The sequence below is a fragment of the Agelaius tricolor genome, unplaced genomic scaffold (assembly GCF_023055355.1).
Source record: "Agelaius tricolor isolate 1412-34295 unplaced genomic scaffold, bAgeTri1.0.p SCAF_39, whole genome shotgun sequence".
Lineage (NCBI taxonomy): Eukaryota > Metazoa > Chordata > Aves > Passeriformes > Icteridae > Agelaius > Agelaius tricolor.
The window spans coordinates 5,376,498-5,403,590 of NW_027269299.1; the positions used below are offsets into that span (position 1 = coordinate 5,376,498).

General features: G+C 57.9%; 1 non-coding gene and 1 pseudogene across 1 annotated transcript; both read right to left on the reverse strand.

Moving 5' to 3' along the window:
- Positions 1-14,618: 14,618 nt before the first annotated feature.
- LOC139603549 (28S ribosomal RNA) lies at positions 14,619-23,127 on the reverse strand (annotated as a pseudogene).
- Positions 23,128-24,067: 940 nt separating this feature from the next.
- LOC139603562 (5.8S ribosomal RNA) lies at positions 24,068-24,220 on the reverse strand. Its single transcript, XR_011683719.1, has one exon. It is a non-coding gene; the product is annotated as a 5.8S ribosomal RNA (ribosomal RNA).
- Positions 24,221-27,093: the final 2,873 nt, after the last annotated feature.

The window sequence follows — 27,093 nt, forward strand, 5'->3', positions numbered from 1 at the left end:
TTCTAACTCCTCTTCTTCTAGGTCGGGGCGAACTTTTGTTTGTTCCTCAATGTTCTGCAGACAGTCGTGAATGAGTTCTTCTTCAGGTTCCCTGTAAAGGAACTGGGCTGGGTTCTGAAGGAATGTAGTGCCTAATTTTAATTTTGGGGATGCTATTAGTATCCCTTCATATTTCAAGAGCCTCGCATCCGTGATCCACTTTTCAGCCTTTTGTTGTAAAACTCCCCTAATATTACGTGGAGATAGTACATGCAGCTCTGCTCCAAAGGTAACCTTGCTGGCTTCCTTCACCAATAGCGCTGCTGCCCCTATTACTTGGAGACAAGTTGGCCATCCCCGACTAACAGGATCCAATAATTTGGAAAGATATGCCACAGGCTTTTTACTCCCTGCCCAATTTTGTGCTAATACCCCATATGCAGTGCCTTCATCCATATTGACAAACAGATAAAAAGGCTTTCTGAGGTTGGGGAGGCTGAGAACCGGAGCGTTCACCAGCTCTGTCTTTAATGTGTCCAGTCATTCCTCATCTTCCTTAGACCACTTAACTAGTCCCTCCTTTGTGAGCTTATCATACAGGAATTTGGTTTTCCTACTAAAATTTTCAATCCACTGTCTACAATATCCAAATAGCCCCAACAGTTGTCTAACTTGCCTTTTATCCCTGGGGCACGAAGGGAGAGTATACCCTGGACCCTGTCAGGATCCAACTTTTTCGTTCCCTCAATTAACCTGTGTCCTAAATATTTTAACTCTTTTTCTACAAACTGCAATTTAGATTTTGAAACTTTTAGCCCTTTTAGACTAAGGAAATTTAACAACTTTATACTTCCCTTTCTTACTGATTCTTCCTCTTTTCCTGCTATTGGCAAATCGTCCACATACTGAATTAAGATGGTCCCTTCCTCGGGGTGATATTCCTGCAGGATCTGTTCTAACCTTGTCCGAACAGATTAGGGGATTCTGTAAATCCCTGGGGCAATACTGTCCATCGAAGTTGTTGCTTGCAGTGTGTGTCTGGGTCTTCCCATTCAAATGCAAAAAAATCTCGTGATGTTTCCTTAAGTGGGCAAGCCCAAAATGTGTCCTTAAGGTCTGCCACTGTGTAATACCTGTCCTCATGCCCCAGTTTACTGAGTAAGGTATATGGATTAGCTACCACAGGGAACCTTTCAACTGTTCTTTTATTAATTTCTCTCAAATCATGTACTAACCTATAGCTCCCATCCGATTTTTGAACAGGTAGTATGGGAGTATTGAAGGGTGACATGCTAGGTTCAAGCAACCCCTGCTGCAATAGCCGTTCAATTTCTGGTTTTAATCCCTTCCTCCCTTTGCTGGATAGGGGGTATTGCTTTACCCTGATAGGAATTTTGGGATTTTTAATGGTTACCTCAAAAGGAGGAATATCCAATCTGCCTACAGTGTCTGGGGTGTACCAAACTTCTGGGTTAATTTCTTCTTCATCACTGATCCTTAAAGGGCATAATTTTATGCTTTATTTATCTTCAATTATCTCTATCCCTATTCCTAATTCAATCATAAGGTCCCGCCCCAAAAGATTATAATCAGCTTCTCTGACCAACAATAAGGACCCTATTCCTATTTTAGAAGGCCCTTCAATTACCACATCTTTTATCATAGGTACACCAAAGGGTTCCCCCTTAGCTCCCACTACCTGCACTACTTCTGCAGACAAAGTACATCCTTTAGGGAGAGTTTGTACCGTAGATTGTTCGGCACTCGAATCCACAAGGAATTTGTATACCTGTTGCTGGGGACCTATTTTAAGCTTTACCAGGGGCTCCGTTGTTTCTCTTTTCCCCAGCAAGTAGAGCCCCTGACACCCTTAGTCCCGAAACTGTTTCTCATCTGCTTGCCTTTCGCGGCATTCCCGTCTCATGTGTCCTTTCTTCCGGCAGTAATAGCAAATGACCCCACCCCCCTTTTCTCTTGCTTGATCTTTCTTTTGTATACCTGGAACCCTCTGACTCATCTGTCGCCTCTCTCGACCCTCTCGTACTGCTTCTACCATTATCCTCATTTGCTTGTGACTTTCATCTTCCCTTCTGACATACACCTTCTGGGCCTCCCTTAACAACTCATCTAAGGCTCTGTCCTGCCAATCCTCCATCTTCTCTAGCTTCTTTCTAATATCCACCCATGCCTTGGCTACAAATTGCATTTTCAGCAAAGCTTGCCCAACAGGAGGGGGTGGTGCATCAGGATTTTGTAGGGGTAGTAAATAAGGTGGAGGAGAAAGATCAGGCATTTCCCAATTATCTCCTGATCTCTTCTTCTTTTTTCTTAGATTTTAGTACAAATAGGGAAAAACGGGTCTCACCAACAGTCCACAGGGCAGCATATTCACTTCCCTCCGCACTAAATGGTTCCTTTGAATTAACATATGTGTTCAGGGCTTGACAGATCCAATCCTCAAATGCTCCAAACACAGGCCAGTAAAGGCTATCTGTCCTGATTTGTTTCCCTCCCCAAACCTCCATACAGTAATGGATCATTTTTGCTCGGTCCTTCCCCCTTCTAGAGGGATAAGTATCCCAGAATTTAATCATCAAGCCTAAAGGGCTATCTGGAGGTATTGAGGGGAGCCCTATACGAGGTCCTTTCTTTATGGAATTAGGGGGCTTGCTCTTCCCCTGTCCCATCTTCTGGAGTGTCTTTAGAGGGTATACTCTCCCCTTGTCCCCTCCGGGAGCGTCTTCCACACACTCTCTCGCTTCCCCCCGTTCGTGGCCCAGTCCCTCGCGGGTACTTGGGAACTGCACTATAAGGGGTCCACACTCACACCGTCCAGAGGACGTCTCACACACCGCACTCCGGGAGTGCCACACTCCGGGATCCCAACCCCAACCGGACACTACCCAGGGCTTATACTCACGCTCCTCACCGCGTCTTGTCCGGGCTTCGTGCACAAAGATTATGGGGTTGCCAGCCTTCAATTTGCCTATTATCGAATTTGGGTTCGTCGGTCGGGGGTCCTGGAGAATGGCAACCTTGGGGCCACCGTGAGGTGGGGCGCCTCCCCGACAGGTTCTCTTCTCCAAGAATTTTCCCGATCCGAGTCATGGCACCAATTTGTTATAAGTTGTGGTGAGGAACCAACCCCTGACAAGTGAGTCCAAATTAAATGTAATTTATTAATTGATAGAGCAAGCGATAATAGGCAAATTACAGCACTGAGTGAAGCCAACAAAAGGCTTGCACCCACCCGGGAGCGCTGGGTGTAGCCGGGGAGTCACCGCTCCGCCTTCGGCCCACACCACTCTGCAGTTCAGTCCTCCTTTTTATCTGTTGTTGTTGGGTGTCCTTCCGGTGTTCTCTGCGTCTGCGCCGATAGTTGCTAGGGGTCTTATTCTGCCTTCTGATGGTCGTCTGGACGAAGGCTCCCGTCCTCTTCCTCGAGGTCTTACAATAGCTTTGACCATATATAGGCACATAGCTACATATAGTTACACATTTGCTTAGTTAGCCTTTCAACATATTAGCTTCTGACAGTTTGCGGTTTAAGCCTTATGACAGTTATCTTGCAATATATTAGCCCATTATATTCATCTTGCAACATATTAGCTGGTTACATCTATCCTTGCGGTTTTTTTTCTATTATTGGCTTTTCCCCCTCTTATAGTCTTTTTAGCAACTAGATGAACAAACTAAGACATTAACTCATTACAATTCCCCCCTTTTTCTTTTACCCATTTTGTTCATCAAATCGTCTTAATGCAAGTTGACTCAAGGTGGCTTCCTCTCCCAATTCTAGATTTTCTACCGGTTCATATTTGGTCTTGATTAAAATGAGATGGGCTGCCTCTAATCTTCCTTTCACTATCTTAAGTATTGTATTAAATATGCAGGGTCCAAAAGTTAGCCCAAGAATTACCATAATTGCTGGTTCTGCTATTGTAGAGAGTAGGGTGGTTAACCATGGGGATTGGTTGAACCAATACTCGAACCATCCTTGTTGGGCCTCTCTTTCTCTCTTCCTTTGTGCCAGCCGTTCCCTCAATTCAGCCATTGAGTCTCGGACCACTCCGGTATGGTCCACGTAAAAACAACACTCTTCTCTTAGAGCAGAACATAGCCCTCCTTGCTGCATGAACAAGAGGTCTAACCCTCGTCTGTTCTGCAGGGTGACTTCTGAAAGTGAAGAGAGAGATTTTTTGAGGAAGGAAATTGATTTCTCTATTCTCAGCAGATCCTCATCAATAGTCATCTGTAGTTGGGAGAGCCCTTGCTGTTGAGTTGCAAGGGCTGAGATACCTGTGGCTGCGCCGGTAGCACCTAAACCGAGGAGCATTGCTATGGTTATTCCCGTTATTACCTCCCTTTTTTGGATTCGGTCTGGTTCTTCTAAGGGGTGATACATCTCCTCTTCCTTGTGGTACAGGACCTTTGGGACGATTAAAACTTGAATACAAAAGTCGTTAGCATTATCGAATCTATCAAGGAGTATACAGGGGCTTACCCCAGATCGCTGGCAAACCCACATTCCTGATGTGGCTGGAATTGCCTATTTATAGTCTTTACTCTTAGGCATGATAAATTCAGTGCAGAAATTGCCCATCCACCTTGCTGAGGCTGCATTACCGAAACATTTGCTTTGGCCTGTGACCTGACTTAGGGTAATTCCTCTACGGGGAGTGTCCCACCTGCACTGGTGTGGATTCTCCATTGTTGAGTAGTTAAAGGGGTTATTAAGGGTGATACCTTCATAAAAGGGGGGCTTCACATCATAACATAGCCAGCATGATTTCGTAAGGTTTGAGTTAGATTGATTCAGTGATAAAAAGGTAGCATTTAATACACTAAGAAACGGATCGTAAAAAGCTGAAATCTCTAAGGGATTATTAAGAGTAACGTTGTGACTAGCCGTGGCTCCCTTTTTGGGCCCACCTGCTGTAAGAATTGGATTGGGTCCAATTGGTCGGGGTACTGATGCTAAAAGTCAGACAATTTGTATGTTCACCCAAATATCGCGAAAGGCGCGAACAAATACCGGCCATACTCTTCCCGTGGCCCAACTCTTATGGGCTGGTTGCAGAATTGTCATAGTATAACCCGTGCAAGTGTGCTTTCTCCCATCCCGGGGCGTATATATCTGTTTGCTACTATCGAACAGTGGTTCGCGACAGCCATGGGGAGCGTACTTGGCTTGCAGGAACTTATCAGGTTGCTGTGGTTGCCCTCTATTACTTGTTACAATGGTCTCACAACCCCAATATCCGCAGTACCCGTACCCAGGATAATTACAGTAACTTTTGCCTGGGTTAGAAGCAGGACACCAATAGGTTTGGTGCAGTGCTTGTTCTCCAAAACGAGGAAATCCCAGTCGTAGGGGAAAAATGTCCTTTAATCTAAATTCAAAAGATGGGTCGGTTGATGTAATAGTTTCTTTGATAACAATTTCGTCTGAAAGATGGTGTAGAACCCACTTAAATGGCTGGTAAGGGTAGTATTCTGAATCAGTCTGCCCTCTGCTGGTTAATCTTGAAAATAAGATCACATAGAGGTACCATTGCCACTTGGATCTCATTATTGTAAGATTCCTTGAGAGTTGCTGATCTGATTGATGATTGGCTGCTTTTTCTAAAACAACCTGGGATATATGGGTTGTGGGAGCATTCAAGGATCCAGTCCTGCAAACAAAACCCTTATAATAGATTTAAGTGAATCTCCTATCTGCTTGAATTAGATGTTCTCCTTCCCCCTCTATATTTCTAGTTACTTATTCCTATGTTCCCTGTCGCAGACTTCTTTCATGAAAAATCCTTTCTTAGGATTTTTCCTTGTGAGAAGCTGCAGTTTCATCAACCAAAAGTAAACAATGGTTATCTGCTGCTGTGGAATGCAACAGGTAGACCTGGGATTGGTCTCCTGTGGATGCTTGGATTTACTGACCACTCATGGCAGAGCTGGCTCTTGCTCTCTGTCTGAGACACAGATCTTTGTTATTCATTCTTGTCTATTCTTAGCTTAGCTAGCTTCTGAAGAAACCTATTCCTTTCTATTTCTTTTTAGTATAGTCTTAATGTAACATATATCATAAAATAATAAATCAAGCCTTCTGATCATGGAGTCAACATTCTCGTCTCTTCTTCATCCTGAAAACCCTTGTGACCGCGGTCACACGGAGTGGCTGCGACTCGGGAGCGCGACCATCCCAGCGGCCGCAGCGCTGTCAGGCAGCGCCTGCACGCTGGGCGCGCTTCCGGCAGCTCTGGTCTCCCCAGAAGCGGGGAATCAGGCAGCCCCTTCCTCAGACCCAGCCAGAAACCCAACCAAGTGAGACCAGAGGCAGGGGCCCTTTCCCGTCCCTCTGGGGCACAGCTGCAAAACAGCCGCTGTGTCTTCCTGCGCCTGTGTCTGGGCTGTGCTGAGCCCAGAGCCGGCCAGCTTGTGCTCTGCTGTGGCAAGAGCGTTCTGGGCAGGCAGGCAGAAGTGCTGCGTGCACAGTGGGGAAGGGGCTCACGAGAGCCTCCTGTGGGAACAGGGCTCTGCTCCCTGGCTGGGAACAGCCTGGTTTTGCTGCCGTGAGTGCAGGCAGGAGTTCAGGCACTTGAACGGGCAGCGGACACCTCTTGTTTCTAGGGGGCCTGGGGCTGCGTGCCACAAGGGACACGAGGAAACAGACTCGGGAGAAGGAAGGTGAGCTCGATCTGTGCAGTGCCTGTGCTACAAGGTGCAGAAGTAATTCAGCCTTGCCAGGGTTTCCTAAGTGTGTGTTGGTGTTGGCCGGGAAATGGACATATTTGGGGAAATGGAGACATTTGGGGAAATGCCTTTGGAAGAGAGGGGCTTGCTTCTCAAGCAAAGTGCTTCCCCAGGAGCCCCCAGTGAGGTAGGTGCAGCTGTCTCCCTTTGGCTCCCTGCCCCCCTTTTGTCCTTGAGGCCCCTTGCACTTGGCAGAGGGGCGTGGCGAGGGAGAAGGCTGTGAGGAGCAGCTTTGGCATCTGCCTGGGTCTGCAGAGACCAAGCCAAGCACCAGTGGCGGCAGGGTGTGTTCCCCCCTTCTGAGCACAGGACAGAGAGGGATCATCTCTGTCCAGCCGAGAGCCCCAAATGCCTCTCAGAGAGCTGTGAATTCAAAGGCCTTTATGCACACATTGATGCCATCTTCCCTATCTGCTGTCTTTGAACTCTTGGCAAGAGGCGTTTGCCTCTTGCTTGCTGGAAGCTGCTCTGCTCCAGGGCTGGCACCAAGCTGGGCTGTGCGGGCACCGTGGAGAGTCCTTCCCTGAGCACTTGGTGGGTAGTGGTGTGTCCAGGGCTGTGTTAGACACTCGGGGCAATGGATTCCTTCCAAGCGGGGGCACCTAGGGTGGAGAGGGGGTGGCCCTGGGGCACGTGGCAGCATGTCCCTTTGTGACACGGTGCAGTGGGGTGACCGTGGAACTGAAAGGGACAGCGTGTCTGAGCAGCCCTTTGTGACACACGCTGACATAGGGGCTGGCACGGCGCAGCCACGCCACAGTGCTCGGTGCACGCGACGGGACAGGAGGTGACAGAGCGGAGCTGTGAGGTGTCCCCACACAGCCGGCTCGTTGGTTGCTGACCCAGAGCTCTTCCGAGACGTTCCTCCTGTGGCTGGCCTCACAGCCAGACCTCGGGATTCAGTGACTCAGAGCTTTTCCGAGTCATCTCCCATCCCTGCGGCCGGTGCCCTCGTGGCCAGGCCGTGGGACTTGGTGACCTCCATCATTCACCAGGAGTCTCCTGTCATTGTGACAGGAGACCTTGAGTGCAGGAATTGCTGTCCTGTAGCCTTCCTGAGGCTCCTCTGTTGCAGGTGCCCGCAAGGCACAACTGCAGCATTCGCTGACTCTGGCCTTGGCCGAGGCATTTGAAAGTGCCCTCGAGGTCAGAGAGCGGGATGGCGGGCAGACTGCTCAGCCTGTTCAAGGGGCTTCGGGGCAAGAAAAGCAAAGGCCCTGCAGCTGCCCCAGCGCAGCAGCCTGCAGAGCCGGAGCAGTTGCAGCCGCTGCAGGACGGTGAGTGGCAGAGCCGGGCCGCAGGGCCGGTGCCTGCAGCCGGCCTGGCCCCATCCCATCCCATCCCATCCCATCCCATCCCATCCCATCCCATCCCATCCCATCCCATCCCATCCCATCCCATCCCTGTTGACACGCCCATGGACAGGATGGGACAGGGGCTGGGGCTGCCTCCCCGTTGGCCGTGCTCCGTGCCCCGGGCGCTTGGGGGGCTGTACCTGCCTGGAGAGCGCAGGGCTGGGCTGTGTTCTCCCGCCTCTCCCGCAGCCCCTCAGCTCTGGCTGCGCTTGCTCTTTGGCAGATGCAGCCAGGGACCGGACTCAAGAGCAGGAGCCCACCCATGGCCACTTCCACAGAGCAGCGCAGGTACCTGCGGCCATCCCCACCTGGGCCGGGCCTGCTGGCACTGCTCAGCCGGGCCCCGCGTTGGAGCAGACCATGGAACGTCCCTCTCTTCTTCCCGCCCTTCCTTCTGTTGCAGACACTGCGGAGGTTCCTGCGCCTACGGCGCACTAAGACCAGCAGCCCCGCACCCAAGGGCACGGCCAAGCCCGGCCCCGCGCCCGAGGGCATGGCCGAGCCCGACCCCAGGCCCAGCGAGCTGCGGGCAGAGGCTGCTTCCAGCACAGCGTCCTCTGACCTGGCTGCCAGCTCTGACTGGGAAACTGACGAGGGCTGGGAGGAGGCTGACATGGCCCTGGCGGAGGGCATGGCCACCAGCAGCACCATCAGCCAGGGCATCCCAGAGACTGAGGCCATGCCCACACTCACTGTGAGTCCTGGAGCCACTCTGGAGTTTTTCCAGAAGGGTTTTTATTCTCTGCAGCAGCCTGGGGCCAGGGCTGAAGGCCTCTCAGGATCACGTGGCCCCTCAAGCCATGTCCACTGGGCCCCCTCAGCCCCATCCCAGTGGGCGAGCACTTCTTGGGGGAAGCTGGGCAAGTTGCTCCCTTGGACAGCACTCCAAGTCTTCCCCATGCTGCTTCCTCCAGGTGCAAGCCGCGGTGAGTGCCATGCTGCAGAGACTCACGTCCTGTGAGTCTGTGGACGCCGGGCTGCAAATGGCCATTGTCAGCCTCACCGAAGAACACCCTGCCCACGTGGTGATGAGCCTCCTGCGCTGTGCCCCAACGTGTGACGGGTACGGGGCACAAGTGCCTCGATGGCTCGGTGCTCACCGGCCCGTAGGCCCCCTGGCCCTGTACAGCCTGTCCGGCGGGGTCTGCCAGACGGGCGGAGAGCACCGGCACCCTCGGGCCCCTCTGTTTCCTGAGCCTGCTGCCATGCTCCCGCCCGGCCCCACGCAGCTGCACGGGGCACGGTACTGACGCACAGCTCTGGTCCCACAGAGCCGCCGTGCTGCTGTGGAGAGCCATGGGCACCTCGGAGGTAGCCATGGAGGAGGTGCTTCCAGCGCTGCTCTCTGCCATAGAGGAGCAGCCACCATACGGCAGCTCCCTCTGCAGTGGAGACAACGAGGCCGTCCTTGCCCTGGCTGTGAGTTTCTGGAGCTGGCCTATGCTGGCCCTCCAGGTCGCCTTCTCAGAAGCTCTCCATGCTCTCCCCAGCCTGCAGCTCCCTGCCTGGGCTGAAAGCTGGGCTAGGGCCAGCAGGCCGGGTGCTCCCCCTGCCTCTCACCCCCGGCCCTGCCTCATGGACACCTCCGCACTGAGCACTGCCTCAGGGCGCTTTGTCTCTTGCAGGCAACTCTGGTGCTGTGGAGGATTGCAAGCATGCCCGAGTGGCACTACGCAATCCTCCTTCATTCTCCACACCTGTTGGTGGCTCTGCTCTTGCAAATTTTCACCACCACAGAGCAGAGGCCAGAGGATGTGGAGACCCAGCTCTTCTGGAGAGCATGCAAGGAGGAACACGACCTTCCCAGCCAGCCCAACAGGTGCCAGTCGCCCTGTCCTTCCCACGCCCTTGTGGCCAGGGCCAGTGCTCCCAGAGTGACCTGGCCTTGGCTTGGCACACAGGTTTGCAGTGCAGACCATGAAGGCTCTGCTCTGCCGACTGGGCTTTGGCAAGAACCTGCTGGCTCTGGAGCACAAGCAGCTCTGGGACACCCTGCTCTGTGCCCACACCCAGCACTATGCAGCGGGCCTGCTGGCCAGGTGAGATCCCCTACTCCCCGCCGCCACCGCCACCATTTGTGCCCCGTGCCCGGAGTGCCCCACACAGTCCCCGGGGCTTGTAAGCGAGAGGGCCTCGTCACCGAGGGAGGGCCGAGCAGACTGCAAAGGGCCGGGAGAGGAGGATGCCCAGCAGCAGCCGCCACTCAAGGGGCCCATGTCCCCTTGCAGAGTGCTGGGGAAAGATGGGACCTCTGTGAGTCACTCCTGGGAGAGGTCTGTCCGCCCAGCTCAGGGCCTTGGTGCCTTTTTCCCCTGCCAGGGAGATACGCTGTGGCTTGACCCCCTTGTGTCCCCACATGGCCTCGCACCTGCTCAGCCTGCTGGTCGGGAAGCAGCCCCGCTGGCATCTGCCTGCCCTGGCATTCTTTGTGGAGGTGAGCCTGATGGCCAGCGCTGCCTGGCTGAGCTGCCTCCCAGCTCTCTGGCCTCTGGTAGCTGCAGCCGCCTGGGAGGCTGCCCGCGCCCGCTGCTGCTGCCTGGAGCCGGCCTGCTCCCCTGCCACTGCCCTGTGCCTTTCAGCTCCTGGAGTGTCTGGACCTGAGCAAACACGGTCCCAGTGCCCTGTGGGTGCTATCCCGGCACCTGCCGAGCCAGCACAGGGACAGGCTGCGCCTGGAGCTCAGAGGCCTCATGGTGCTCAGCAAGGAGCCCTCGCTGGTGAGAAGGGGGCAGTGGCTGAAGCCGCGCTGGCAGTGTGGGGCTGGGGAAGGCAGACCTTTGGGCTTGGCTGGGCTTTGGCAGCAGAGGCAGCTGCTGCCAGCTCTCCCGACTCCCGCTTCAGCTGCCCCAGTGCCCCAAGCAGCTGTTGGTGCTGCAGCCAGTCACAGCTTCACAGCACAGCCTGGTCTTGCACACAGGCCAGAGGAATACGTGGCCTCTATCAACACCTGCTGGAGCTGCTGGCCCATGCAGATTCAGAGATGGTCGGGATGAGCCTCTCTGTGCTCACGCATGTGCTCCAGGACAAAGACCTCGCAATACCCAGCACCACCGCCCTGAAGCTGGCTGAGTCCCTCCTGCCACACTTTGAGAATGTAAGGCTCTGCGCCCCCAGCCAAGGGCACTGGACGCTGCCTGCCTGGAAACTTTGTGCCCTGTTCATTTTAGGGCCTTTGCCCCAGTGGGCCTGGAGTAGTTGGTGCTTAGGACTTTTCCTTTCCTCCAGGACAACAGCCATGTGCAGCTGCTCTCCATTAAGCTCTTGGGCAAGGTGTTGGAGCTGGGAGTGGAAGAGAGGGAAAATGCTCTCAGGACAGTTGTGAGCCAGAGCCTGCTCCCTCTGTTCTTGCGCTGGCACCACGAGGATGTGCATGTGGCCGAGGTGAGGTTTGGTGTGATGCTGCCGCATCCCTGGCCGGGGGCTGGGCCGCCTCCTGCTCCGGCGCCTGGCGGGCTCCAGCCTCCCCTGGCCTTGGCACAGGGAGCCGGCTGCCGTGTGACTCACCTGGGCTCTGGTGCCACCTGTGGCTCTCTGCTGCTCTGCAGGCGTCAGGCGAAACCCTGCTTTGTGCCACACGCTTCCTGAGGAGGAGGGATCTGGAGGAGCCGCTGAGGAAGAAGCGGTGGATGAAGTTGGCCGAGAGCCTGGTAAGGACAGCCCAGGAGCCCCAGCCGCAGGCTAGATTGGAGAGGCCACCCCTGCCCCCGGTGCTCAGTGCGGGGGGCTGGCAGCTGCGCCCCCCACGCCACTCGCTGCCCTGGGCCGTGCGCGCCGGCTGGGCCGGTGCCGGGTGCAGGGAGCGCCCGGCCGAGGGGCAGAGCCCGCGCCGAGCCTTCCCTGCCGCCGCTCCCCACAGCTGCTGCAGGACGAGAGCCGAGCGGCCGAGCACCTGCACTGGGCCCTGCCGCACCTGCAGAGCCCACAGAGGCCCCTACGAGAGGCGGCCGTCAGGTTCCTCGGTGAGCCAGCAGCCCGGCGCCCCTCCCCGACTCCCGGCCCGGCCGCTGCCCCGGCTACAGCGGGAGCCGCGCCCGGGCCACTGCAGCCCCGCCCACCCTGGGCGCTGCCGCCGCCCTCCCGCAGCCGTGCCCTCGGCCGGCAGCGTGCGGCAGGGGCCCGGAACAAGCCCTGCCTGGCATGAGGGCAGCTGTGCCGCCTGGCGCCGCCACATGCTCTGTCTTAACAGGGGTGGCCGGAGTGCTCATGATGGGGCAGAACGAGGAGCTCCAGGTCCTCAGTCAGGGTGAGTCAGGGCAGCCGTGTGGCAGCGAGTACCGCCCGGGGAAGGGGAGGCAGCAGCTGCAAATCCCGGCCCCGCAGCTACAATCCGTCACCGGGCTGCCCAGGGCTCTGCTCCCTGTGCGCACCAGGGGCGGCGGGGGCACAGCCCAGAGACCTTTCGGGGACACGTGGCGGATCCGTGGCCAGCACCTTCCGCCCAAAGCCCTTGTCTCCTGCTCCCTCCTGGCCATGGCGAGAGCCGGCCGGCATGGCCCTGGCAGGAGGCTTTCCTTGGATTCCCTCCATTTGCTTTCTGACCGTGGCTCTGTTCCTCTCTCTTCCAGCTCTTCAAGCCCTCAGGGAAGACGAGAGGCCATCCTGCATGAACACATGGATTCAGATGAAATTCCAAAGAAGATCTGCAGAACTTCGTTTGTCTCCTGGACCAGATGTACCTGTACCGGCCTCCTTCGATGATTTCCAGTTGGGACTGCCTGCAGCTCCAGGCATGGCTCTGGCTGCTCACAGCTGAGCCTGTGTGAAGCTCCAGCAGCTCCTGCCATCTCCCTCCCTGTTGGCAGCTCCTTCCCTGCAGCCCTCAGGCCCTGCCCATGCCCTTTTTTACCTCCCAGCTCACCCCTTCGCTTCGCTTTCCCTTAATAAACTGTTTGTGTTTTTCACTTTACCTGCATCTCCGTGCAGCTGAAGCGGCGCAAAACCGGAGCCCGGGGACATGCAGGGCCCTGCTGCCGTTCTCTTCCCCGCTGTGTTCCGTGCACGGACAGAGAGGAACAAGGGCAGCTCAGGCTGCAAAGGTCCCTGTCCCGCTGCTCCAGCTGCACAGCGGCGTGGAGTTAAAGGGCGTGCTGAGCACGCTGAAGGGGAAAAGGAGCCCGGGTTTTAGAAGAGCCAACTTGAGTGTGCTCCGAAGCCAGCCGTGAGCGATTCCAGTGAAGGCATCTGCCAAGGGCAAAGGAGCTTGGGAACACAGGTCTCCCCCGGGCCTTGGACAACAGGTTAACCCCTGTGCCTCAGAAATCAGGTCTGCCCCGGGGGCCTAGGACATCAGGTCTACCCCAGTGCCTAGGAAAACAGGTCTACCCCAAGGGGCCTGGGACAACAGGTCTACCCAAGGGCCTGGGACAACAGGTCTACCCAGTGGCTGGGCTGCCTTAGTCGAAGGCCGGCCCAGGCACAACAGGTCTACCCAATGGGCCCAGGCTGCCATAGGCGAGGGCCGGCCCGGGACAACAGGTCTACCCCAAGGGGCCTGGGAACACAGGTCTACCCCAAGGGGCCTCGGACATCAGGCCTACCCAAGGGGCCTGGGACATCAGGTCTACCCAAGGGCCTGGGACAACAGGTCTACCCCGGCATGGGGGGGGGGGGGGGGCGCGCCCAGGCAGCCGTGGGCCAATGCCGGGCTGGGACAACAGGTCTACCCCAGGGCCTGGGACAACAGGTCTACCCTGGGGCCCGGGACACCAGGTCTACCCCAAGGGCCGGGCTACCATAGGCAAAGGCCGATCCGGGACAACAGGTCCACCCAAGGGCCTGGGACAACGGGTCTACCCCGGGGTGCCCAGGCGGCCGTGGCCTAAGGCCAGCCGCGGACGACAGGTCTGTGCAGTGCCTGGGCTGCCTTGGGCGAAGGCCGGCCCGGGGACAACAGGTCTACCCAGGGGCTGGGCTGCTGTAGGCGAGGTTCTGCCTGGGAAAACAGGTGGCCGCGGGCCAAGGCCGGCCGCGGACAAGAGGTCTACCCCAAGGCCTGGGCTGCCCTAGGCAAAGGCCAGCGGTGGACAACAGGTCTACCCCCGCCACCGGAGATGGCACCAAGCGGGTTACCCCCCCCGCCCGCACCACGTGCCCGCACATGCGGAGGGCCTCGGGGAGACCCGCCGATGATGACCGCTGCTGCCACTGCCTGCGCGGCCAAGCCCCTGCCCCGTGTGTCGGGCCTGGGACCCGCGCGGAGGGAAGTCGAACCCGCGCGTGGCTGTAGCAGGGGTGGGGTGGGGCGGGGCCACTCTCTCTTTCGGCACGGGCGCCTGGAGCGTGCCCGCGCTGGCAGCATGCGGCCCTTCACTCGGTGCCCAGCCCCCGGACCCCGCGTATCGGGCCTGAGACCCGCGTGGAGGAGAGCGCCAAGGCAGACCGCGCCAGCGCAGGCGCCCGGCGCGCCGGGCACTACCAGGCCCCCTGTTCGCCCCAGCCCACCGACAGAGAGAGATCGAAAGAGGAGGAAGCTGACCGCGCACAGCCCGCACGCCAGCGCGGTGGGCTGGCCGGCCGCTCGCGTGTTCGACAGCGACAAAAGCTTGTGTTGAGGGCTGATTTCAATAGATCGCAGTGAGGGAGCTGCTCTGCTACGTACGAAACCCTGACCCAGAATCAGGTCGTCCATGAATGATTTAGCGCTGGGTGCCCCACGATCATGCGGTACACGACGGGGGAGAGGTGGCGCCGCATCCGTCCACCCCTCCGCTCCCAACCACGAGCGGCACTCCTCACCGGGCCCGCCCGCGGGCAGCTATCGCGAGCCCACTGAGGCGCCAGCAGCACTATGGTATCGCTACATCTAGGCGGGATTCTGACTTAGAGGCGTTCAGTCATAAGCCCACAGATGGTAGCCTCGCGCCAGAGGCTCCTCAGCCAAGCGCGCGCACCAGGGGTCTGAACCTGCGGTTCCTCTTGTACTGAGCAGGATTACTATTGCAACAACACATCATCAGTAGGGTAAAACTAACTAGTGGGTGAACAATCCAACGCTTGGTGAATTCTGCTTCACAATGATAGGAAGAGCCGACATCGAAGGATCAAAAAGCGACGTCGCTATGAACGCTTGGCCGCCACAAGCCAGTTATCCCACAGGGTTAACTTTTCTGACACCTCCTGCTTAAAACCCAAAAAGCCAGAAGGATCGTGAGGCCCCGCTTTCACAGTCTGTATTCGTACTGAAAATCAAGATCAAGCCAGCTTTTGCCCTTCTGCTCCGCAGGGGGTTTCCATCCTCCCTGAGCTCGCCTTAGGACACCTGCGTTACGCTTTGACAGGTGTACCGCCCCAGTCAAACTCCCCACCTGACGCTGACCCTGGAGCGGGTCGCGGCCGACGCGTGCCGGCCGCTTGGCGCCAGAAGCGAGAGCCCCCCTTGGGGCTCACCCCCCCGCCTCACCGGGTAAGTGAAAAAACGATCAGAGTAGTGGTATTTCACCGACGGCCGGGATGCCAGTGGGCGGGTTGCCCCGCACCGCTGAGCGTGCGCCCGGCCTCCCACTTATTCTACACCTCTCATGTCTCTTCACAGCGCCAGACTAGAGTCAAGCTCAACAGGGTCTTCTTTCCCTGCTGATTCCGACAAGCCTGTTCCCTTGGCTGTGGTTTCGCTGGATAGTAGGTAGGGACAGTGGGAATCTTGTTCATCCATTCATGCGTGTCACTAATTAGATGACGAGGCATTTGGCTAGAGATCAAACACATATAAATAATATATGTCCCTTTTCCGGGTAAAGGTGGCACGTCCACCTTGGACAAATCCGGTTAAGCGGTACAAGTCCAGTAGGATTGATTCGACTCAGGTGGTATTTGACGCGTTGGGAATTAAAGTTCCTGTCCCTACCCACTATGAGCTACCTAACTGGCTTGTGGCTGCCTTGCGAACCTAGCTAGCGTCTAGTTTATTAAAATATAAAAGTAATAAGCATACATCTATAAATCAACACTGCTACAAAAGATCCCCCCAAGATACAAAATAGTAAAATGCAAAAACCAAGAGGTACAAGGTACAAAAATACAAAAATGTCTATCCTATACATTTGATTTCCTAGCTCTAGTGGCAAACATATGTACAATGTCCACAGATGAGATGAGCGCGTCCATGGATAAAGTCCTTGCAACAGTGATCTGCCTCGATCTGGGAAGTCCAAGAGTGTCCAAAAAGTTCAAAGTTCCCCTTGTACCACTTCCCCCGCGCTCCAAGGGGAAAACCCATAAAAACAACGTCCTTAGCGTTGGTGAGGCTCCGCACTTCGGTTTCCAAATGTTTGTACTTGTTCACCTTCTCCACGGCAGCTTCCTCCAGTGCCATCTTTGTTGACTCGAAACGTACTGTCACATCCACAACAAGTGCATGGTCCTCTTTCATGAATATCAGGTCCGGTTTGTAAAGTTCCTTGGTGGCATCCCTTATGTGCAGCTCCTTGAACACCACCCAGTCTCTCTTTTTTGCCTCCTCAATAAGCCTCTCGCCAATGTGATTGTGCCTCTTGATTCTGGCGTCCTTCGTCACTGGGCAGAAGCCGATGATGTGGCCACGGATCTCAAGGTCCGCCTCGCAGTGTCTACAAAACTTAACACAGTTATCTCCCCTCCCCCGCGCGAGAAATTCCCTCGTGGGATAAACATTGGCCCTGAGCTGTAAAGCCGTGAGGAGTTTCCTGTGAGGTATACGTCTATAATATTGAAGCCAATTATTACTAATTGTGTCCCCCTTAAAATTTTTAACTCCACGGCCTTGGGATTCCAATTTTGTCCACTTTTTAAACTCCTTTCTCCTCCAATCACATGGTTTGGGGAACTTACTTTTAGGGTTCGGTGCTTCCCACTCCAAAAGTGTTTCTGCAGTCGCGGGTGGTACAGACGCTGGTAGTGCATCCCAAATTGACAGCATCGCCGCTCTCTTCCCTCCAGCTTGAATCCATAGTTTCTCATACATCTTCTCCATCTCAGCTTTCTCCAGGAAGGTCTTCATCGTCTCGTCCGGAGACTGTGCAATGCAATGCAGTCTCTGGGCCTGCACACTGGGAATCAGTCCTGCCAATTTGATGACGCCCAAACCGCCATCCCTCGTGCTCGAGTACAAGATGGCATCACCCGTGCATGGAGGTAGGTGCATCCAGTCCTTAACCGCTGTTCGGATCTTCAGGTCAAGGGCTTCAAGGGCCCCTGCTTTCATCTCTGTGTGGTCAGCCAGGTAGGTCAGTCAAGGAATGGTTATGTTTTGAGGATGTCAAGTTTTTGCAGAGGTTTAAGTGGGGCTTGGTCAACGCATTCGAGCCAGACGTCTAGTTTTGCGGAAAGGTCGGTTTTTGCAAACCCAGTCCAGGGGTCGATCTGCAGGCCGAGGTATTTCTCCGATTCCCCGGGGTTAATCATGTTCAGGGGTGTGCCGCTGATGCTCCATGCAGTGCAGTTGTTGACAGTGTAGGAGTCTTTTGTGGGCTTGATGTAGAAGCCGTGGCACTTTTGTCCCTGCGTTTTGAGACCTGTGAGATCGCAAAAGGTCTCCAGAATCTTGATGTTCACGTTCATGTTCTCCCAGGAGTCGCTCAACAAGACCAGATCGTCAGCGAATGCCATGGCAGTTATCGTACGCTCTCCACGATGGAATCCTTTGCCACTCTCTTCCAGCTTGCACAGCAAGGGGTCCATTGCCATGTTGAATAGAAGGGGTGACAGCGGATCACCCTGCTTCACTCCAACCTGGATCTGTGTTCTTCTTGACGGTACTGATGTCCTTGTACATATTGTCCACCAGTCCGACGACATGGGGATCCACTCTCCGTTGCTGTAAAACAGTAAGATGTGCTGGTGGCTCACGGGGTCAAAAGCCTTTGCAATGTCCACGAATATAACACCCAGTGGTCTATGTTCATTTTTGGCAGTCCGAATTATAGTTTGTAGGAGCTTCAGGTTCTCAGAACATCCTGCCGCACTGATGAAACCTCTCTGCCTTGGGTTGAGGGGGCACGCCTTAGTCATCCTCGCCATCACGATCCTGGAGAACAGCCTCAGCAAGATGGAACCAATTGTGATGGGTCTCCAGTTGCTGATGTCTTTTAGGCACTCTGGTTTTGTGGATTTGGGGATCAAAACAGTCCTGCACCCCCTCACCATGTCCGGGATGTCACCAGATGTTAGCCACAGGTTGAAGAGCTCAGCAGTCCGGGTATACCCGGGATCCATCTTCCTGATGTCCCCAAGGGCAATCCCATCTGGACCTGGCGCCGAGCCCTTGCTCATTTCCCGCACATTCTTTTCAATTTCTTTGGCCGTAATTAAGTCCCTGAAGGCCTTATGGTGGGCCTTCCCTTTAATTTCAAAGTCTCCAAAGACTCTCAAGTCTCACACCAAACTGTCCAGGTGTTTCCCATCTGGCCTTGAATACCGAATAAATTTCACTGGGTGATATATCACAGGACAGACATTCGATGTCGTCCAAAATGATCTTCGCTAATTTCCCCATCTAGATGGAATAAACGCTGAAAGCGGAGGTAGTTACCTCTTTTGATCGCTCTGTCCTTCATCCACTTCTGAAACTGTTTTCTTGGCTGCTCCTCCCGAGTTTCCTTTTTGCTTTTCCCCCAGAGCGCTGTTCTTATTTGGCTCACTGATTCCAGGCAACCAAAGCAGTCCTGTGCTGTCTGATTGAGCAGTGGTCGCACCTTTTGGCCTTCTAATAACTGTTCAAAAGCTCTGGGGAAGTTGTTAATTGTCCCATCTAATAAACGTTCTTTGATCCTTTTCTGATAATGAGCCTGCAGTCGCCCCACCCTCTGCTGGCCAACGGTTTCCCAGGGACCATTATCCCTATCAAGGTGTGTCCAGATGTCCCTATTGTTCCCTTCCCAGCAGCTGGTCCTCCCGGCTGGTGGTTCCCCCCAAGTCGATTGTTCACAGTTCCTGCCTGGGATTGATGACTTGACCCAGGTTCTGATTTCAACTTCCCAGCTGCTCCCCCACCCACTCCATTCTTCCTGAGCAGCATTCTCCTTTTATCACTAATCTGCTTAGCTGTTTTGCTTGTTAAGTGTTCCGCTATGAGCTTATTAATGTTTTTGTGACTCTCGAACTGTACCTGCAGCTTGACAAGTAGCTCTTCCTCCTCCTTTGTCCAGCATCTTTTGTGGGCTCCTCGGTTTGATGTTTCTTTCGGTTGGGAAGCATCAATCCTCTCCTGGTTTCTAACCAGTGGATGTGCCAATCTTTTGTGTTGTCCTAGGCCAATTTTAGTCATAAAATCTCTACTGCATACCTCACATATCCACTCTCCCACTGGAGGTCCCGCATCCTTCGGACCCTTGCACTTTGCAAAATGACAAACAGTACTGTGATGGTTAAAATCCTCCCTCCCACACTAGGCACACCGAAAGCACACCCTCTTCCTCCCGTGAGACCCCTTAAGGTGTTCAATTAGGGCCAACATCGAGTTGACCTGGGTACCACAGCAAGGACATGGTGGATTTTTGTCAGGAACAGTCACCTTCACGATGTCATCCGGTGCTTGTTCACTGCGGACCTCAGGCACTGGAGGCAATGCCTCTGGTGTACCCTCTTCCCCCTTCCCACTGCCTCCCTTCTCAAGTACATTCTGATCATCGTCCTTAGGGGGACTAGGATTTAAGTCGTCCCCCTCACTCAGTTGTGGTGTAGGCTGTTCAAACACCTCAGGAAACCCGTTCAACACCCCCCCATTAACAGAAAAATGAACCACCCCCTGTACATGCTCCTGCAGATCTGACCTATACAGTTCTAAAGAAAAATTCACCAGCAAGCCCAATTCATTTTCTGTCAATTTGGTGGTTGTAGATGTTACAAAATCATCTCAGGAGGTCTGAGTGCCCACCGATACCCCAGTAAGGTGTAACGGCCGCCCCCAGTTTCCGCCTCCGAGAAACGGATTCGGATTTGGAATAGCCGAGTCATGACTGGATTCAACATTGGGAACGGAATGGGTGCTCAGCCCACCTCCAAACCCATCGCCCCTGTCCAACCGGGGGGCCAGGTTTCAGGTAGAAAGAGAGTCATAGTTACTCCCGCCGTTTACCCGCGCTTCATTGAATTTCTTCACTTTGACATTCAGAGCATTGGGCAGAAATCACATCGCGTCAACACCTGCCTTGGGCCTCGGAGATGCTTTGTTTTAATTAAACAGTCGGATTCCCCTGGTCCGCACCAGTTCTAAGCTGGCTGCTAGGCACCAGCCAAGGCAGGGCGCCAGCCCGGGGAACCCCTCCGGGGACCCTCCCCCGCGTGAACCGCTTGGCTGACGCCGGCCGTGGCCGCGCGCACGCTGGCCGCGCACCGCGGGAACCCCGCCGGCGGGAACCGACAGGGCGGCGGCGCGCAATGACGACGGCGGCGGCCACCGCTGGGGTGCTGGCCGCAGCAAGGCGGAGGGTAGGCGGGGGGGGGCGGGCAGCGCCTGCTGCAGCTGGGGCGATCCACGGGAAGGGCCCAGCGCACGTCCAGAGTAAACGCCACAAGCACCTGGGCAGGCCAGGCGGAGCGCACTCACCCGCGCGCGGTGCCTTGTCCAGCCGTGGCATGCACCCAGCCCCGCTTCGCGACCCAGCCCGACCGACCCAGCCCTTAGAGCCAATCCTTATCCTGAAGTTATGGATCTGGCTTGCCGACTTCCCTTACCTACATTGTTCCAACATGCCAGAAGCTGTTCACCTTGGAGAACTGCTGCGGATATGGGTACAGCCTGGCGCGAGACTTACACCCTCTCCCTCGGATTTTCACGGGCCAGCAAGAGCTCACCGGACGCTGCCAGAACCACGACGCTTTCCAAGGCGTGGGCCCCTCTCTCGGGGCGAACCCTTTCCAGGACGCCCAGCCCTTCACAAAGAAAAAAGAACTCTCCCCGGGGCTCCTGCCGGCTTCTCCGGGATTGGTTGTGTCACAGCACTGGGTGCCTCGCGGCGCCCATCTCCGCCACTCCAAATTCGGGGATCTGAACCCGACTCCCTTTGCTGAGGGCAATGGAGGCCATCGCCCGCCCTTTTGGAACGGCGCTCGCCTATCGCTTAGGACCGACTGACCCATGTTCAATTGCTGTTCACATGGAACCCTGCTCCACTTCGGCCTTCAAAGCTCTCGTTTGAATATTTGCTTCTACCACCAAGATCTGCACCTGCGGCAACTCCACCTGGGCCCACGTCCCAGGCTTCGAGGCGCACCGCACCAGCCCTCCTACTCGTCGCAGCCTAGCCCCCTCGGGCATTGCACTGCTGGTGACGGCCGGGTAAGGGCCTGACGCTCCAGCGCCATCCATTTTCAGGGCTAGTTGATTCGGCAGGTGAGTTGTTACACACTCCTTAGCAGATTCCGACTTCCATGGCCACCGTCCTGCTGTCTAGATCAACCAACACCTTTTCTGGGCTCTGATGAGCGTCGGCATCGGGCGCCTTAACCCGGCGTTCAGTTCATCCCGCAGCGTCAGTTCTGCTTACCAAAAGTGGCCCACTGAGCACTCACATTCCACGGCGCGGCTCCACGCCAGCGAGCCGGCCCCCTTACCCATTGAAAGTTTGAGAATAGGTTGAGATCGTTTCGGCCCCAAGACCTCTAATCATTCGCTTTACTGGGTAAAACTGCTCATTGCCAAGTGCCAGCTATCCTGAGGGAAACTTCGGAGGGAACCAGCTACTAGATGTTTCAATTAGTCTTTCGCCCCTAGACCCGGGTCGGACGACCGATTTGCACGTCAGGACCGCTACGGACCTCCACCAGAGTTTTCCTCTGGCTTTGCCCTGCCCAGGCATAGTTCACCATCTTTTGGGTCCTAGCAAGGACGCTCACGCTCCACCTCCCTGGCTCCACAAGGGGGAGGTGGGCGAGACGGGCCGGTGGTGCGCCTGGGGCTGCCTGGCATGACGCGCCCTGGGATCCCACCTCAGCCGGCGCGCACCGTCCCTCACCTTCATTGCGCCGTGGGCTTTCGACGACGGCCCCTGACTCGCGCACGTGCTAGACTCCTTGGTCTGTGTTTCAAGACGGGTCAGGTGGGTAGCCGACATCGTCGTGGACCCCGTCAAGCCCGGCCCAGAGGCGCCATGCCGTTGGGGCGCACTGAGGACAGTCTACCCCGGTTGACTGTGGCGCCGGGGGCCAGCAGGCTCAGCCCCTGCACTTCTGCGTGAAACGCTGCGCTGCGGGGACGCCGCCCCCACCCCCCCACCCCCGGGAGGGGGAGGGCGGGGGAAAAGCGATGTCCCCCACCACGGCGCCGCCAACGGGGGGGAAGGAGGGCGCGGCGGCGGTCCTCTCCCTCGGCCCCGGGATTCAGCAAGACCTGCTGCCCGGGGGCTGTAACACCCGCAGCCGCTCGCGCGGCGCCGGGCAACCTGCCCACCAGAGGCCTTCTCAGCCGACCTGGAGCTGGTTGCGGCACACCGCTGCGGAGGAAATGTGCCCGGCCAGGGCCGGCTGCCGGCCGAGGGTGGGTCCTTGTGCCGGCCTGCCTCCCCCCGGCTCGCCCCATGCACGGGGTTCGCCCAGGGGATGGAGGGGAGGCGGAGGCCAGGATCCGCAGAACACGTGCTGGCCGACCGCAACTCGCCGGGTTAAATCCTCCAGGCAGACTGCGCGGGCCGCACCCATTTACCTCTTAACAGTTTCATGCCCTCTTGAACTCTCTCTTAAAGTTCTTTTCAACTTTCCCTTACGGTACTTGTTGGCTATTGGTCTCGTGCCGGTATTTAGCCTTAGATGGAATTTACCACCCGCTTTGGGCTGCATTCCCAAGCAACCCGACTCTGAGAAGCCCCGGGCCTGGCGCGCCGGGGGGCTGCTACCGGCCTCGCACCGTCCGCGGGCTGCGGCCTCGATCACAAGGACTTGGGTCCCCCGAGAGCGCCGCTGGGGAGGGGGAGTTCTGTATGCCACATATCCTGCGCCACACCGTGGGGTGGGGATTTAGCGCTGGGCTCTTCCCTCTTCACTCGCCGTTACTGAGGGAATCCTCGTTAGTTTCTTTTCCTCTGCTGACTAATATGCTTAAATTCAGCGGGTCGCCACGTCTGATCTGAGCTTGCAAGGCCAAAGCTCGGCTGCGCCGCGCGCAGGGGCGCGCGCGACGATGGCTGCCGTGTCTCCCCCACCCGCTATGCCGCCCGTCCCCCCTCCTCTTCACACTCCTGGAGGGAGGCAGAGAGAGAGAGCGCACGTGTGCACGAGCGAGTGACGAGGAGACGGAGAGCCCCATCCCGGAGACGAGAACCAAAAAGGGAGCGCAGCAGAGACGGCCCCGCGTGGGAGGACCGGCCAGGCGGTGGCGTGCGCTATGGCCTCGGCGGGGGGAGAGAGAGGAATGACAGCACCCCTCGGTGCACCCTGAGACGGCGACAGAAGAGGAGGGGGCAGGCGAAGGGAGGATGGTCAGAACAACCATCCCCGGCGCTCTCGCCACGCGCGCACGCTCGGAAGCATGGCACGGTACCGCCGCAATTCCCACCCGCAGACAGCCGCCTGTGCGGGGGGACGCTGGGGGCGAGGCTGTGCCTCGCCTCCCCTTCTCGCCCTCCTCTCTCTTCCTCTCTTGGCCCTCAGCACCACATTTCGACGCCGTCTCTCACTCTCCCTAGGCTGCCGCGCCACCGCATCCACGGCACGGTCCTGGCGAGGACGAGCTCCACCCCAGCGGCTTGCTCCGGGAGCGGGGAGCTACGGAGTGCTCCCCGAGTCTGCATTTAGGGCAGACAAAGGCCCTGTGCGGCAGCGACGACGATGACTGCGACGACGATGACTGCGATGACGACAACGCCCGCCGGGCCGCAGTGAAGGGATCGAGGCCGCCTAGGGAAACACTTCCCTCGCCGAACCCCTGACCGCCTTCCCTCCTGGCACTGGCGGGACGCCGCTGCTGCCGCCACCACCGCCGCCGCCGCCACCGCCACCCGCTGCGGGCAACCGGCCTGAGAGGCGACCCCAGCCATGCTGCCGGAGTGGCCCCTGGATGGCGACTGATCGTCAAGCGACGCTCAGACAGGCGTAGCCCTGGGAGGGACCCGGGGCTGCACGTGCCTTCAAATGGTCGATGGTCAATGTGTCCTGCAATTCACATTAATTCTCACAGCTAGCTGCGTCCTTCATCGACGCACGAGCCGAGTGATCCACCGCTAAGAGTTGTCTGCCTTTCGGGCACCGCTCACGCCAAGCTGCCCCTTTTTTTGTTACTCTGGCGCCGAGGACGCGGGGGCGCGCGCCTGGTTTTGACCGTATGAGCACACAAAAACAGAAGGGGGAATAAAAACCAACTAGAGCAACCCATGCTCCGAAGGCCGGACAAGAGGTGGGGGAGCCCGTGCTCCTGACCGCCTCCCCCGCGAGGGGAGACGCCGACCTCACAAACGCCATCCTTCAGAGGCAGACCAGGCACCCGGGCACGGCCCGGCCCCTGCGTGGAGGGCCACGCGGCGCGCGCTGGAATGCGGGTGGGCACGGCAGCCCCCCCGCATCTCACTTTCACGGGACGACACGCACAAAACACACGGCACGCGGCTGGGGGAACGCGGCCGTCAGCCCCCACACACGGCGGCTCTCGCGGAGTGCCGCTGCGCCGCTGTGCGGCTGGCTTTTCTCTTTCCCCACTGCACGGCCTTCCCCGTGCTCGAGACGGCACGCGACAACGACCGGCCCCCACTGGCGCGCCTCCCGCGAAACCGCTCCCCTGCCGGGCGGATGAGCGCCCGGCGGACGCGCTCTGCCGCCGGCCCCAGAGGCTGGGGCCACCGAGAGCCGAGCCAGCATCGCCAGTGCCCAAGGCCTGCCAGACGGCAGACCCCGTTGCCACCACTGGGGCCACACTCCCAGGACCGCCACTGCTGCGTCGCACCGCTGGGGCCCCTTGCCTTGGGCACGCGCCTGGCAGAAGGCAGCACAGCACTGAGCCAGGGGGCAACGCCCGCTCTCCTTGTTTGCACGCGGACACCGGGCGGGGAGAAGCGCCCCCGTGGCCGCCCCCGCATGCCTTCCTGCAGCCCACATGCAGCTGGGAAGGGCAATGGAGGACGCGACAAGCAGGGCCCGGGACGGGACTGCCGCTGGGTGACGGCGGGTGCCTTCTGGCTGACTGTCCCCGCAGAGAGGGACGCCTGTCGAGCGGCGCTGCCACCGCTCGGCACGGGGTCGCCTGTGCTTGTGGGCCTCCGCCGCTGGAGGGCCCACCGAGCACTCGCCCCCCACAAGTGGGCGGGCGGTCGAGCCAGGGGACGGCCAGCGGATGACCGCGCTGCCGGTGCGTGTTTGAGGAGACAAGGCCGTCGAGGGGAGGAGAGGCACCGGACGCGCTGGACGCGGCGCCGCACGCGCCAGAGACCACGGCGGCGGTCCAAGGAGAGAGAGAGTGGGCGGGCCCCGGCGGCCATGACCCCGCGGCCGAGGAAGGGCAGAGAGTGCGCGCTCTCTGCCAGCACCGCCCGTTACGACGAGGCGAGCGGGTCGGCCCCTGCGGCCGACCGTGTGCCGCAGCCTCTCCGTCAAGGCCGGGCCGCGGAGGGTGGGGGCACGGAGCCCCTCCTTGGTGCAGTGTGGTTGACCCCTGCGGCGCGCGGTGGGACAACGACAGAGGAGCGCGGCCGGTGGCGATCGGACAACCAGCGCAGGGGACCAGTGGGAGTAGCTGCTCCCCACCCTTCAGTGGCACCCCGCTCGGCCATCGCCTGGCACACCTGCCACCGCTGCCGCCGGCACGGCCGCCAGCACGGCGGGCCGCGCCGAGCCGCCCGAGTCTTTAAACCGCTGCCCTGCCCCACCGGCCCCTTTCAGCAAACCCGCAGCATTTGACAATGACGGGGGAAAAAAACTGGGGGGACCACCAAGGCACGGAGTGCTAGGTACCTGGCCCTGGGGCAAGGGAAACGACCTGCATGGCCCTGCTGGGGTGCCTCCCCCACTGCTGCCCTCAGGAGAGCGTCCACCGGCGGGGGCGCGCCCGACACCTGCCACCACCATCGCCACGTGCTTCTCGGGGCCCGGGGTTTCCCTCAGTAGGAGCCGCCTCCTCCGAGCCCTGAAGGCGCCCCCGCCACCCGGCTCCCTCGCCCTTTCCACCTCGGTTGCCGAGGGGTGAAACAGCGATGGAAGGGACGGGCACGCCTCCGGGAGGGGCCGTGCCAAGCACCCCTCCCTCCCGGCACCCAGGTGGCTTTCTCGCGGGCAGGCGAAGGAGAGCCGATCTTGGGAGAACTCGGGCTGCGCCAGGGCGCCCACAGGCGGCTCACTGGCGACTGGTGTTCGGTGGTGCCGGCCACAGCGGCACGAGGCTCGGGGGCCCGCGGCCGCGTGCTCTCTCTACGGCGGGGATGGACTGGCGGAAAACTGGCGCAAGGCCGTGGTGGGGTGGGGTGGTGTGGGGGGCGGTTGGGCAAGCCGTCACGACGGCGGTGAGCATGCCATGCTTCTAGGCCCGGCTGCAACGCGTGGTGTAGCGCGGGGAGAGCCTCGCCCGGGCTCACGTTGGCGGGTGCGCATGGCGTGTGCGCGTGACACGCTTCGCCGCACCGAGCGGCTTTTCCCCGCTCTCCCAATTCCGACCCCCCGTGCCCCAAGGTGCCGTGTGCCTCCAGTCTCTCTCTCTCTGGGGCTGCGACGTGCGGCCCCCGGTGCCGACCAGGGCCGCCGGCTGGGGGCCGAGCATGCAAACGAAGCAGGCATGCGAGTGACGCCCGTGCGACGGACGGCCCAACACGACGCGGCAGGCGCCAAGCCCCACCGGTAATGATCCTTCCGCAGGTTCACCTACGGAAAAATTGTTACGAATTTTACTTCCTCTAGATAGTCAAGTTCAACCGTCTTCTCGACACTCCTGCAAGGCCGTGGCCACATTGCCGGGGCCGATCCAAGGACCTCACTAAACCATCCAATCGGTAATAGCAACGGGCAGTGTGTACAAAGGGCAGGGACTTAATCAACGCGAGCTTATGACCCGCACTTACTGGGAATTCCTCGTTCACGAGGAAGAATTGCAATCCCCGATCCCCATCACCAATGGGGTTCAACA